Source organism: Helianthus annuus, chromosome 16 (genome assembly GCF_002127325.2).
Source record: "Helianthus annuus cultivar XRQ/B chromosome 16, HanXRQr2.0-SUNRISE, whole genome shotgun sequence".
In the NCBI taxonomy this organism is placed as follows: Eukaryota; Viridiplantae; Streptophyta; class Magnoliopsida; order Asterales; family Asteraceae; genus Helianthus; species Helianthus annuus.
The window spans coordinates 89,628,304-89,644,159 of NC_035448.2; the positions used below are offsets into that span (position 1 = coordinate 89,628,304).

General features: G+C 37.9%; 1 long non-coding RNA gene across 4 annotated transcripts; it reads left to right on the top strand.

The window, feature by feature from the left end:
- Positions 1-11,314: 11,314 nt before the first annotated feature.
- LOC110882689 lies at positions 11,315-14,437 on the top strand. Of its 4 annotated transcripts, none has more exons than XR_004882873.1 (6): positions 11,315-11,542; positions 11,761-12,180; positions 12,361-12,448; positions 13,296-13,456; positions 13,709-13,819; positions 13,959-14,437. It is a non-coding gene; the product is annotated as an uncharacterized LOC110882689 (long non-coding RNA). The 4 variants fall into 4 exon arrangements; XR_002560173.2 differs by having other exon boundaries at positions 13,296-13,434; XR_004882874.1 differs by having other exon boundaries at positions 13,325-13,456.
- The last annotated feature ends 1,419 nt before the right edge of the window (positions 14,438-15,856 follow it).

Consider the following 15,856-nt stretch of genomic DNA (forward strand, 5'->3'; position numbering starts at 1 on the left):
TTAATTTTCTCACAATTGGATCTTGTTAATTGTGCACCTTGTTCATAGCATACATATACAACTTTTGTTAATTAGTTCACACATAAATCAAGATCAAACAATTAAGAATTTCAACAGATATGAAACTACTAACCAAGGGGCTCGACTAGAGAAGATGATGCCTCGATGAGATCTACTGCGTTGCTAGTTTAGGGGCATAGGGTTTACAAGTGGTTGTGTAATCTTATACAAGTTATACGTAAATAAGAGAGGGGAGGGGTGGGCTCGGATTGGGCTAAGGTTGAGAGGATCGGGCCAAGGATTGACAAAAGTCTAACAAGTAAACATATATACGGCCCGACAATTAAACATATATAAGCCCAATTCTAATGTTTGAATACGAGTGTTTGGTTTGGGCCCCGAGTATGCGTGTGTGTGTTAAACGGGTTCACGGCCCAAATGTGTCAAGTAACTCGCGGCCCCCATTAAGTTAAATTTCTAAGTTAGCTAAACGACACATAATAGCATTTATCAGTTCCTTGTATAATTAATCAATCAAAAGCATGTAACCATACTCAATCACGTTTTACATTTAGTAAGCATACTTCATACACGAGGGTTTAATAATCGTTATCATCGTAAGGGTCGTGAAAGAGAAATAATAAGATACAGGATCGCGTGACTAAGGGACACTGGCCTTGAAAGTTTGGGTTGTCACATCATCCCCAACTTGAAAGAAATTTCGTCCCGAAATTTGATAAGCAAGCACAGAGAAGAGTGAAGCGATAGAAACTCTAATTAAACTATATGTAATACTATATAAATAATAATCACAAATAATAATCAAGCATTACACGCAATCACTAAGCATCCAGATAACTGCACAGACACCACGTAAACCAAATTGTAAAAACAGGATTGCGGGGTCAGTTGGGTGCCACGTCATCTCCAACTTGAAAGGGAATTTCGTCCCGAAATTCGCCTATGATATCGAAAGTTGGTCCCACCGTTTGAACAACCGGGGATAACAGAGCTTCACCTGATCTTTGCGTTCTCACAGGAACTTCGGTCCACGTCTTGGGTTCCAACGAACACCCATGATTGGAATTCGACTAAGTTAACGAACCTTGACTTCCTGGTCCATGTGCTCGATAAATTCCTCCAGTAAATGTATCGCACGTGTTTCATCAGACAACCACTGCCTTAGATCCGAAACATAATTGACATCGCGTACGTTACCCGATTCGTCGGGTAACTCGAGTTTGTAGGTTACGCTACCGATTCTTCCCAGACCGTTGAATAACTCAACGTAACGTAAGTTAAGCTTGCCACGCTTCCCAAGCGTACCACACCCTCCCAGGGTTTTCAACATGATTCGTCCGCCTACAATGAACTTCCAGTGTTATCCGATCCTAGCAATCTTCCCAAGAGTTTCGAGTATAAGTCCTAGACCTGTGATTAGGTTGTCATCCATCCCAGTCTATCAAGAAGGTTGGCATTATTGTCTTATGTAATGCCTCAACAGAGCTGTCTGGTTACTAATATGATAACTGCCGCAGTAGTACTCAACCATAGGTAAGAGTCCTTCCAATTTACACCAAAGCCAATCACACACAGGCTCGCAGCATGTCTTCGGGTGACAGGAGAGTTCGTTTTCTCTGATCGTTTGCCCAACGGCGATAAGCAATGCTCTGGTCCTGACGTGAGCCAAGGGTGTTGTGTATTGCCTGCATAGATCAAATTCAGAGGTAACAGGAGTTGGCACCTCGTGCCTAGAAGCCGCCTCTCTCAGAGGAACATTCACAACTGTGAAGACTCGTCAATTTTCTTGATTGCAAAAGTGTGCTGGTAACGTGTGTCCATCAATGATCATCCAGGTGATAATATTTCCGTTTCAAGTTGTAAGTAGACTAGTGATAAAATCAATAGCAGTCTGTTCCCATTTCTTGCGTTTCTGGTTGCCAATATCCCACCTTGACTTTCCCACAAGTCAAACATCGTTCTCATGCGTTGCTATGTGGGCCTTCAGGCCCGGTCATCCGTACATGATCTTCAGGTTTTAATTCATCCTATCTAAACTCAGATGAATATGATATCGAGGCCCGTGTGCTTCGCCTGCACCAGTTCCCTAAGGTTGCTGTATAGTGAGGTCCATATTCGTTCCATGAAGTAGCAAATATCGTTCGACTTGCCAAAGATTGCTTCCACATGCCCCGCATGGGTCAATCTTGAGAACTCTCTACCTTCGGTTCTTCAGTTCAAGCAAGGCGAGTCTGATCAGGTATGTTAGAGTCAATAGCAAGTTGCAAGGCTCGTGCACGTCCAGGTTTCACGGTCGTATTCATTCAAAAGTTCCATCCAGCGATGCCATCACATGTTTAGCTTTCTTGAAACAAGGGTACACGGGAGGCTCTTGTGATCGGTCTAAGTGGTGCATTCGGTACCGTCCAAGTAATGCCTCTAATTTAAACCCAAAATCTACGGCTTCCACCGCAGGTCGTGACTCGTGCAGTTCTTCCTGCAGGTCTATTACGTAAGTCATCACTTTCTCTTGTTGCGTCGGTGTGTAAAAATTATAGAGTTGGGATTCGAAAGCTGAAAAGACGTCCTCCTGTTTTGTCCTCACGAACACAGCACCCTACTGTGCTAAAGAGATTTAAGCTGCGCGATCTTCGAAAATCCTGTGGTGAATCTACGATAGAGTCTAGTGTGACCAAGAAATTGCTGCATCCTCGAAGGGATCTTTGGTGCCGAACAATATCTAACGAAATGGGTCTTTAGCGAGATCCACGTGTATTCCCACTTCGTTGATCATACGACCAAAAAGGTATCTCTTGAATCCAGAAGTTACCTTTAACAAGACTTCGCGCGGAGTGGCTCCTCCTTCAGGAGCTCTAAAATAAGATACAAATGCCGCCCATGATGTTCCTTCCTCTTGGAAAGGATCCAAAACGTCAACCACAAATACGGTCGATTCATGTGGTCCATAAAGCTGCTGGTGTGTTGATTAGCTCAATGGTCATGGTGTACAAAGTTGCAATGGCCGTACTGCGTTCGATATGCCATTTCAGGAACATTTTCCTCTTGGTCTTCCGTCAATACATGGTCGAGGCAAACAATTCTTGATTGTCACCTTGCTGAGTTCTAGATAATTAGTACACATACGAAAAGGCTTTATCTTCCCGAATATAGCTGGGGCTCCCCAAAGCGAACAAAAACTATGTCCAACAAAACTCCTGTCCAACCGTTCCCGTAGATAGTCCTTGCAACCCTCCTGGTGCAAGACGGTATGTCGCCCGAGTAATCAGGGCTGCCCTTGTCGTGAGATCAAACTGAGATTCTGCCTAATAGTGGTGAAAGTAAATCTGAAAGCTCATCGGGTAGCACACTGAGAGGAATCACGAACAATTGGTGGATCCTCGATCCTCTTTTCCTTAGCCTCAACATCAATAACGGTTGCTAACGTAGCGGGGTGATCCTTCCGTAGAAACTTCTGGGCCTTCATAGTTGATATGGCGCTAACCTTTGCACCACTCTGTTGCTTTAGAACAAATAAGGGTTCTCCACACAAAATTTTCTCCTCACAAGGTATGTCTGCGCGATTTCTGAATAACCAATCCACACTAACTACTGCATTGTAACCATCAGAGGTAGTAGAGGGAAGGTCGATGTCGAACACCTATCCCCCAAAGTCGAGTTTGCATCCCAGCGAACATATAAGGCTTCAATTGACTTGCATTAGCCGTCTCCACAACAGGTTCGGTTTCAAGAAGCATCAGGGTTAAACAGAACAGCGACGAAGCGAATAGCTACCCATCCAAGCTATCGTGTTGCTATTACGCCTGGTATAGCCTATGCCAATACTAAATGTCCTTCCATGAGCTTCATTTTCAGTGTTGTTTTCGTCACGAGAATTTCCAGTATTGCCGTCGTTCCCTTGGTTGTCGTCACCTTGACTTAACACAGTCAATCCTGGTCGAGGTCACCTTCATTTCCATACTGTAAGCTACGATCACGAGTACCCTAATGTTGCCGCGACTGTTGCCTCTAATATTGTTGCCTGTAACGGTGTCCTGCGTCCTTTCACCAACAAGGTCCTTCTTTTCACATTCCGTGCCACATCCTAAGGCACTACTCATGGTGCGGGCGGTTACACAGTCCGCTCTACAGTCAGTCGTCATCGATTTTGTCCCGATTGGTTCATGAGAGTCGACTCCCATGAGTCGCTGGCTGGGGTTAAGGATTCGATTGGAGTCAAATCGCTGTTGTTCGTTGCCGGTAACTAGGGTCGTTTAAATGCTGAAGTCGGTAAGGTACTACGTTTACCCTCTTGTCCATCATTCTTGCAAGTTGACTGAGTAATACACGGTGTGTCGCGAGAGTGTTGCATAAGTGATCGCACTTCGGGGTCTAAGGCGTCAACACGCTAAGTTCCAACAAACAAAGATGAGTGAGGAAAGTATAGTCCAATCATTTGACGCTGAGCCATCCAACTCAGGGACGTTCGTACTAGCACCTAATATTCTATGCAGTTCGCTAGGCGTTCAGATGTGTGATCAGGTGATACTCGATAGCATCGAGATTCGTAAGGATTTAGAAAGGGGTGAAAAGATCATGTTTGAGTAGGAGACAATCACTGCTATGACTCCTATAGACTGCTGAGTTCTAACATAACATCAATAAACAGAGCGGAACCCCTCTCACACTCGTTAAGCCTCACTGGGACTCACATGCACCCCACATTATTATTATGTGTGCACCCATAATAATAAGGCAATTTGCATGCTTATCCCAATGCCTCTTAACTCGCGCTAAAAGGTTCCCCGAATTCGAGCAATAAGACAGATGACGCAACAACATAGATCATGAAAGTTCATGAAGATTCGCACTCTTAAAACACGTAACATAGGTTGGTAACATAGAAGTTCATACTGCAGTGCTAAGTGTGCATTCACGTGTGATGTTATTCATAAGCAAACACTGGATATACTATGCAATAGTAAACGAGAAACGAACCTTGCAATCTGGAGCTGAGTGTCATGGTCGATTTCAGATCTGTTAGGTTATAGTCTGGTTTTATAAAAAAAAAAACGTTTTAAAACCAAGTTCACTATAACCAGTGGCTCTGATACCAAACTGTCACACCCCCAAAATACCACCTAGGGAACGTCCCTGCTAGGCGTGTGACGATCTAACAACGAGCCACTAATTACATTGAACCCACACAAGTTTATAAATAAAGTACTCAAATTTTAATGAAAACATTATCATCAAGTGTAAATGAAAACCAATATGTTCAGCGGAAGCAAATAATCAACCAAGTTAAACTATTTCGAAACCAATGTAAAATGTCAAGGATTCCATCATAAGAATCTCTCCAGTCGACCCATGACCACTCCTGCCACTCCAGATAGCAAGTTCCCAAGTCCAAGATACCTAACGACCTGCGAGCATGCAACAAGTGTATCAGACAACGCTGGTGAGTTCATAGTTTTACGAAAACGTTAGTTACCAAGTGATTAGTTGATCCACTGAATTTAAATCCAAAAGTAATGTTGAAAACAATGTTGACAATAACCCGAATACAAGACGGCTTCTGATTATTTTGCCCTTTCTCCAATGCTCCTATCAAAGCATTGGTCATGACTAGGTCATTAGTTCAACACCCGTCCTCCCAGGTACGGGGTGAGGTTGCCAAACCTAAGTAGCGCTACTAACTAATACCATGTTACCTTCCCAGTAACCAAACAACACGGAGGGACTTTAAAGGTGATAGGATGAGTGTATTATCCAACATTCCCGTTTTTACCCAAAAGACTTATCCCTCACCGGGATACCCACTGACTGTCCCAACCACCGGGACGCATGCTCAAGAGAGATGAACTCACCTTTGGTTTGCTCGGTAAGATTAAGGCACGTATTCCAAGTTAATCAGTTAATCCCTATGATAGTTACCAAAACCAATCAGTTTCATTAACACCAAGTCACACATTTCCTATCCATGTAACACAAATAGTATACACATTACATCGCAAGGATAACATACACGTTTTGTCATGCAAATTGTAAATCAAATCATACACACATTCCCAAACAACTGCACACGGCCTGTCGTGTTACCCAAACCCGATTATTAATCATATGCGGCCCATATTTCATGCAAAGTCCCAACAAGGAGTGAGTGGCCGCTTTCAATGGAATGGCCCAATAACCTAAATGTGTGAGTGTGTGCTCGATCATCTGTGTATAGCCCAATCATCACAACCCATGGCCCATCATATAAATTTCATCTAATAACCCTTATGATCCAGTTAGCATGTCATACTCATTTAATGGATTAACAGCCCATTCGAAATAGCCAGGATATCAACTAATTTCTATCATAGTCATCATCATCAAGAAATCATGTAACCAATTTAAATCTGATCATAAACAACTTCATATTACCACATAACTTTTATCACATATAAAATTAAAATTAATGGATCAAAACACTAATCAACAAACATGCCCTCGGCCCACATTATAAACAAATTCAATTAACAAACTAAATCATGAAATCCTAGTTTCAGCAATAGCAATGATACATTGTTAATTAATAAACTCATGTACATCCAGAACAAGCATCAATCCCAACTTCGCTGTTTACATGCTCTAAAGTAATCAATAGTTGCAACAATTAGCACAATCAGTTCAACCAAACCACCTAACACCCTCTCATTAATTAATTAATCCCCTATGACTACCTTTGACTAAATTGACAACATTAATGAGATATGACTAAATTGACAACATTAATGAGATATGCACATGGGTTGATTAAATCAAGACTTTAAACACCCACATGGGCCGCCAATTCCTTGTTCATGGTTATCCTCTCTATCAAATCATTATGAACTGTCCTATCATCATGCAACCCTAGCTTCATATCATTCATTCAATACCCTAGTCATACGTTAATTTTCTCACAATTGGATCTTGTTAATTGTGCACCTTGTTCATAGCATACATATACAACTTTTGTTAATTAGTTCACACATAAATCAAGATCAAACAATTAAGAATTTCAACAGATATGAAACTACTAACCAAGGGGCTCGACTAGAGAAGATGATGCCTCGATGAGATCTACTGCGTTGCTAGTTTAGGGGCATAGGGTTTACAAGTGGTTGTGTAATCTTATACAAGTTATACGTAAATAAGAGAGGGGAGGGGTGGGCTCGGATTGGGCTAAGGTTGAGAGGATCGGGCCAAGGATTGACAAAAGTCTAACAAGTAAACATATATACGGCTCGACAATTAAACATATATAAGCCCAATTCTAATGTTTGAATACGGGTGTTTGGTTTGGGCCCCGAGTATGCGTGTGTGTGTTAAACGGGTTCACGGCCCAAATGTGTCAAGTAACTCGCGGCCCCCATTAAGTTAAATTTCTAAGTTAGCTAAACGACACATAATAGCATTTATCAGTTCCTTGTATAATTAATCAATCAAAAGCATGTAACCATACTCAATCACGTTTTACATTTAGTAAGCATACTTCATACACGAGGGTTTAATAATCGTTATCATCGTAAGGGTCGTGAAAGAGAAATAATAAGAAACAGGATCGCGTGACTAAGGGACACTGGCCTTGAAAGTTTGGGTTGTCACACCTGAAATCTTGTTTGAAAGGTCCCCTATTCTGAGATACTAGGTCTTTATGCTCAGTGATATCCGGGGTATTATCCCGGGACTTCTGCTGTATAGAAATACTGACCTAGTCCCCGGGTAATGCTTTCTGCAAAAGCTTGAAACATAGCTACGCCCTCAGCAAGTTGATGAAACAATAAAATTGATAGTCACTGCTGTTGAAACAAAAGATCTCTAAAAGGGACACACCAAAAGTCGAAGCCATCATCTCTCTGCGTATACGGAAGTATCGACCTGAGCTCTCACGGCCCTCGCAATTTAACCCCTTTACAGATATCATCTAGGTATACTCACCTGTAAGACTGAATATTGGGATCTGGATACAGGAGTATATTCAAGTAGTGGGACACACGGATAAGTTCAAGTTCTTAAGATATTAACATCGTATCTCGGATCAATTGAACTTTGTGTGAAAATTTAAGTGGACAAATATACTAACAATCTAGGTGAATTGTTTAGAACTTAATATGAAATACAGCTTAACGGTGTTGGTGACATGTCTTATAACTGATATGATCCTCTTACACAAACTCACAAAAAATATTGTCTGTATATATTTCTTTACTGCATTTTATTTTGGTTATTTCACAAAATTCCAAAAAGATTTTCAGTGTGTTTTAGCAAAAAATTTTGAAAAATCCAAAAAGATTTTCGACGACTGATATTGAAAAGCTGATTTTCAAAATTCCGAGTGCTGAACATGATGAACAGGTATGGGAGAGTTTGATTGAAAAGTTTTTTTAGAGAAAAGAAATTTATTAAATGATCACTGGTATTCTGATTGTATATTGAAAGAAAGGGGAGTCAGTGATGGTGCATGCAATTTGATAATATGTTAATATCTTATTTGTGAATCTTATGTTTTGGGTAGAGGATCCGCAGATGAACCTAGTAGCTAGACTGTGATCCCAGCACAAGTTGAGGGGGAGTTGAATTGTCAAAAGAGCCAGATTTCGATCCTAAAAGTGAAGATGCTGATGAACTTAAAGAATCAAGAGATGATCAAGAGAATTAGAGTAGAACAAAGAGTTTGAGAAAGATTTTGGATGCCCGAAGACTGATCAAGACTGAAGATGCGAAGACATGACACTGTCAAGACTTGACACGTGCGACTCGTCAACATCTGAGGGGGAGTCTGTTAGTGCATACATCTGTCGACTTCGTCTTGTATCGAGTCTTAGATTGCATTGTATAGATCAGGGTACGTTTTACGAGAAAATAGGAAAAGCTAGTGAGTTTAATGCTGATTTCGCTCCTAGAGTCATATGTAGTGATTTCGCCCGAAATCACAAGTTGTGATTTCGCTCCTGTTGATCTGTGTCATCTCGGGCGAAATCAGAGCCCTATATATAGGGTCATTATGAGCGAAATCAGTAATGAAGTTCTTGTATTCCATACCGAACTGCTGCTGGTGTGAAGACTGAGTGTAATTGCTATCAAATCAATACAATCAGTAGTTAAAGTGAAGAATCGGCTGTTTCTACGTCAATTACTTGTTTTTCGCACCTGTAATTGATCAAAACTCCTCTGAACGACTCATTCGGGTCAGCATTACGATCCTACACATTTTGAATTTCAGTGTAAGTGTAACCTCTGTAAAAAAAATTTAAAAAGACAAAACATTTTTAATAAATAAAAAACATGTTAAAATGTATTTAGTTGATAAATGCAAACTTTCTTTTAACATGTTAAATTTATTTATTTTATTGAGTGCGCATAGACTCCACACAAAACTTTATTTTAATACTTAACTCAAATATAAAATTAATTATATAATTTGGTCAAATAAAGTTGAATCGAACCTAGTTGATAATTGCAAACTTTCATTTAACTTGTTAAAGTTTATCATTTAACTTGTCGTGTATACAAGAGTTATCTTGATTCGCCACCCATATCCAGAGAATGATGTCAATAAAAAAAAATCCCAAGCAACACTGTTGAACGTATTGATGCATTTATTTTATAGTCATATCTAATGAAAACAAATCAGCTATATTATATTTTATTATTTTTATATTCATTTTCAAAATTAAATCAACTATCGTACACAAGTTATTTTAACATGTTTAGTCAAATAAAGTCGAATCGAGTTTAGTTGATCAATACAAACTGTCATTTAACATGTTAAATTTATTTATTTTAATGAGTCCGCATAGACTCCACACAAAACTTTATTTTAATAATTAACTCTAATATTTAATTAATTATATAATTTGGTCAAATAAAGTTGAATCGAACCTAGTTCTAGTTGATCAATGCAATCTCTCATTTAACTTGTTAAAGTTTAACATACAAAACTTATTTTAAAATGTTTGGTTAAATAAAGTCGAAACGAGTTTAGTTAATCAATGTAAACGCCAATTTAACATGTTAAATTTATTTATTTTGGTATTTTGAGCCCGCATAGACTCTACACAAAAGTGGAGTCCGCGTAAACTCCACACAAAACTTTATTTTATTAATTAACTCTAATATGAAATTAATTATATAATTTGGTCAAATAAAGTTGAATCGAACCTAGTTGATCAATACAATCTCTCATTTAACTTGTTAAAGTTTAACATACAAAACTTATTTTAACATGCTTGGTTAAATAAAGTCTAATCGAGTTTAATTAATCAATGTAAACGCCAATTTAACATGTTAAATTTATTTATTTTGATATTTTGAGCCCGTATAGACTCCACACAAAACTTAGTTCTAATATTTTAAACTCTAATCCGAAATTCAATATATAGTTTAGTCAAATAAAGTTGAATCGAAACTACTCAATTAATGCAAAGTTAACATGTTAAAGCTTATTGTATGAGGGCGACGAACAACAATCAATCTTACATAATTTGAAGAAAATTCTGGTTCGATGATTGAAGAAAATTTGGTCGGCATTGTGCATTATGGTATAGCATAATATTATAATCCCACACAATTTCATTACTCATACAATGATATTACAAACCTAACAAAAAGAGCATTCTCTACCAAAATAATCTTTCCAATAAACAAATGTGTGAGGTCACCATTTCATTAACATTTTTAATCAACAGTAGATCAATGAAGACATGTCTACCGTAAAATTTAAATAGAGCTCTTGTAATAGTAAACTTCCGATGGAGGACTTGAGACCTTTTGATACCAAAGCTACCTATAATTTAATGTAGAAAAAACACTTGATTGCAACATGCATTTAATCTTGTTACATACTTGAGTTTTAGCCAAGGTTGGAGAATTCGCTAGTCGCTAGTCGGCCGGTGAGGTGGGGACTAGCGACTACTCGGGTTTACTCGGGATTACTCGGGATTAATCAGATTGGAACTTTATATGTAAATTTTACTATTTTTATAAATATGTATATATATAATCACACATCCATATCAATATAATATTTAAAAAGGTAAAAGTAGTTCAAAATACAAACTAAACTTACATATCTATACTATTATAAAAAGGAGAAGTGATGTACAAGATGGTAATTTTGCATCACGTACATATTTTAATACAACATGTACAAAGGAATTATGGTGGAATTTTAAGGGTAAAATAGTGTGTACAGAATAAATTAAGACGCCTATGGGGGTATTATAGTAATTTAAGCATCTGTTTTTTACACTTTTCTTCCAAGGATTCCCCTGCACAATCTAGACAATGAAACCGACGTCCCTTTGTTTCCCCTTCGTCCCTTGAAACCCTACCATTGTATAACTGCTTCACTAATGATTTCATTACCATCCCCTCCTTCAATTCCCATTCAAAACTCCTGGTGATGTTCCAAGCCGAGAAGAAACGGGGACGACGGTGACGATGGGCACTCCGGTAACATTATGGGTTTTAAAATTGATCTTGTACGGGGATGACGATGATGACGCGTACTCAGGTAATGTTATGGGGTTTGATAATCGATGTTGTTGCACATAACTATCACTCCACATCAAGGATTTTGTACTTAGGGTTTTAAATGATGTCTATTAAGCAGTCTCCTTTATGGCTTTCATATATTTTACCTTTTTTTTTTTTTTGTAGATAATGGGGTTTCTTCATGTTCTTCAACAATTTATTCTTCATACATAAACCCATCGATTTGGTTTGTTACAGGAAAAAAAGACGACATTTGCTTGTTAGTTCAATTATCATAAGGGCATTGAAGTTTCCCATGGAGTCTTTTCAGCCATGGGCACCAAAATCAAAGGGGGTTTTCAAATGGCTTCAAGTTCATCTCAGATCTTTAGTACCCCTCTTGAGATATGTATTTTAAAGTATTTTATATATATTTATTTTTAATTTTTGAATATTTTTAAAGTATTTTATATTCTTTGGATTACTGTGATGACCCAAACTGTTTAGACATTTAACCCACTTGAAATCCACATTTTGATAGTATGTATATAATGGTCCTGAGCGTTATGAATTTCTATGGTCTTTTATCAACCCTCTTATTTGTTCATAATGGGTCCTTTTTTAATGCAGGTAAAGACGAGTCGTTTAGGTTGATCAAAAGTCCTTTTGTCTAAACGGGTACGTCCGGGTTGGGTCTGGTTATGTATTAAAATGCATTATGTGACATTCAACCCATTTTTTCTAATCTGATTAATATGTATATTTTTTGTTTTTACCCTTTTTAACCATTAGCGATAATATATGTAAATTTGAAGTGACCAAATGAAGAAACGAGTAATGGATTGTTTCTTGATTTAGATCTACAAGGAAATGGCAATTAAAGGCAAGGAGATATACTAGAGCGAAATGGCGCAGGGCGAGTTCAATGGCAGCAACTAACCAACAAGTATGTTTCTTCTCAATTTTTGTTGTTGTAGCCCGACAATCGTTGGATTAGTCCAAAACATAGCTCACATGCCAACTTTTTTAATAACGAAGTTTAACCCTCATTCTGACGGTCTCTTCTTCCCCTGCCAAACAAAACCTGTTTGGAAACCAGAACCGATTTGTAGTCAAGAACCGGAATATATTGAAACTGGTTTGACTGGAACCCATGGCGGGTTGTAATCAGGCTTGAACTACGCTGAACCGGTCATTTCCTCCCCTTCCATCAAAAACATAGTTTGACCAACTTTGACCGAAAATGGAACCGGTTCCATACTCAAATTGGTTTGGGAAAAAAATCCGGTTTGCACACCTCTGTTCTTCATTCCTCTTCATGCAGTCTCTCTATCCCCAAGCTCATACATCAGATCTACGGTGATCTTTGCTGATTTGATAGTTAGAGGGTGGTTCCTGAGGCCACGGCCTCGAAGCCTATTCTAACATGTTTTTTATGGTGTTTACGATTCTACTCTAACTCGAGACAAGAGACGACTAAAACATAACCATCAAGACCACCTAAACAGAGAGAAGCCGTACAAGCACAACACGAAAGATCCAAATAAAACAATTCCGTTAACTAGAAACTCCTTTGTTTACAACTCTTTTTTCTTTTTCTTTTTAGTTTTCGGTTGGTGTGTAACTTATGATTATAGAAAATATCATTTAAATACATATGATTTTGTTGATGAGGTTGTATGCAGCGAACTGATTACTTTTTTTATAATTCTTTATAATGTGTTTCTTGTTTTTTTATTATTTCTTTTATTTTAAATGTTTATTAAGTTTATTTTTATCTGAGTCTTTAACAGGGAAATAAAAAATGGTTACACTTGTGTAGAAAGGTGCAAACGTTGTTGATTCAAACCAGAGCATGGAGCAGTACTAAGAGTAAAAACTCTACACATTAGTTCTCCAATTTTGGCGGTACTAAGTCTGTTTTTCTACAAGGTGAATCTCAATATTCAAATAGGTGCGCTTATTCACGTCATTTAAAATTCTTTATTCCACATGCATTTCTTTATGTCTCCAATCTCCAATGGTATGCGGGATTTATAGCAACTACATAAGACCTCATCTTAAGTGAGCAGATGAATGAATTTTGTTAAAACAAATTATACAGAGTTAAGATCTTGCTGAGTCATGAAAATTAAAGTAATGTTGACTTCTCATTGTTTATTGATCATAACCAGTATATATTTTTAATTTTTTTGCATTTTTGCAGACTCAACAGCTTGTCGGGTCAGATATACTTGTATTTGATGAATATAGAACAGAGTTGGAGCAAGGTGATTTCTATGCCCGTGGTCTTGCTATCATGAGAGTTATGATTAAGGTATTTATTTCAATGAGTTTATTCGCTGGTGCTTGTTCAATAAATTTTAATTGAGTTAACCTCATATAGAATGTTTTTTAAGTTTTTTATTGTGCATTTATGTATTCCAATGCATAAGAGAATTTGTTTTCAATTGCAGGAATGTGTCAGGGGAGTCCTTAGAGACAAGACGATGTTACTTGTACCTCTTTAACTTGAATGAAGTTATCATACGGTCGTTGAATTTTCGTTGTCGCCACATGTTTTACACATGTTGGATCCCCGCCGCAACGCGTGGGCTCCCCACTAGTAAGTAATAACATAACAAGTCTTAGTACTTAAAATTCAAACATTAACAAATAGCTCAAATGTAATCGTCATCCCCGTAGTGTTCAATGATTTCGACACCATCCAACTCGTATTCAATCTCCTCGTCTACTTCATCCTCTTTCTTCGACTCAAATTCTTTGTCATATTAGGGTAAGGGATAAGGAAAATGGGCTAAAGTTGTAATCTTGGGCCTGTTTTGTAAGGATTTCAAATGGGCCGACTAGGGCGACTTGGGCCGACTAGGGCGGCTTGGACCGGCTTTGACCGACTAGCGATTTTTTGACTGATTAGTGAAAAATTACTCAGTAGGAGGCCGACTAGTGACTAGTCGACGACTACTCGCCGAGTAATCGGGATTTTTGCAACACTGGTTTTAGCTCATTCATACCCCATAATACTCACCCCACTTCTATAACGACCGTCCCAAAAAAAAACATCTCTTTTTGGTTTTTAAATATATAAACAAAATTTTTACATGTTAAAATGAGGTTTGCGACTGGTTTACTGCTTCTGAGGTATTCTTTTCAAGTTGTGTTCTTGATTTCATTATGTAAAAATGATTTAATATGTAAAACAACATTCATACCAGATTAATTTTTACATGTTACACTCACGTTGTTGTAAAAAATAAATAATTGATACATAAACCAGTGTTGTAAGAATCGCTAGGCGCTAGTTGGGCGGTGGGGTACTGACTAGCGATTAATCGAGATTAATAGGGATTAATCGGAATTAATCGGATCGAGATTTTTATATGTGATTTTTAGTTATACATATACACACACCTTTTTATATGTAGTTTTTTAAAGTAGGCATGTTTTAACCCCTCATTGACCTGTTTTTTTAAGTAATTGGATGGAAGTTATAATGTTTGGTCGAAATTTAGCAAGTGTTTGGCCAACATTTGGCCAGAATAGGACCGCCATTGACCGTCTAGCGATTAATCGGCCATTAATCGGTGAACCTCCGATTAGTGATTAATCGGCGACTAATCGGCGACTAATCGGAGACTAGTCGGGATTTTTACAACCATGACATAAACAAAAAGCAGTCAAGTGATACCTTAACATGAACATGAACTGCTCTGACAACAATATCAACCCTTCTTTTTAATTGCACTAACCGGAAAGAAATGGATGCTTCACCTACACCATACAAACAACATGAAGTCAGCCCCACAACCACACCATATTTAAAATGGGTAATACACCTGTAACAAAAAGAAATGAATATGACCCAACTATCTTGCAAATAGATAATAGAAAAGTCAAATAGTATACAACAAAAACTCAAAAAGAGAATAAGTTTTTACATGTAAAACATATCATCCGGTCAAATTTCAAATCTTGGAACTTATACAACATTCTTCAAATAATCAATAATCCCCTTAGCCTTCAAAGCATTCTTCAAATAATCAACAAAATCTAAGTTGTTACAAATGCTTTTCGTTTAAGAATTTCTGAAAATACATACCTCTGCAACAAGAGCTTCTACTTCCCTTTGTCTTTGTTCCAGACCACAGCTATTATATTCAATTTGTGATCTCACATTCTTTAGCTCTGTGGAATCCTCTTCACACTTGACATCTCTTTCCTTTTGCAACTGTTTTAGTAGTTCCTCTAACTGGGCCACTGAGAAACTATAAATTTTGAGTAAATAAAATTTAGAAGTTTTGAGTTGGTTATGAAGTTAAGTTAACAAGAAGCACCCTTGCCTAAGTGATTTGTC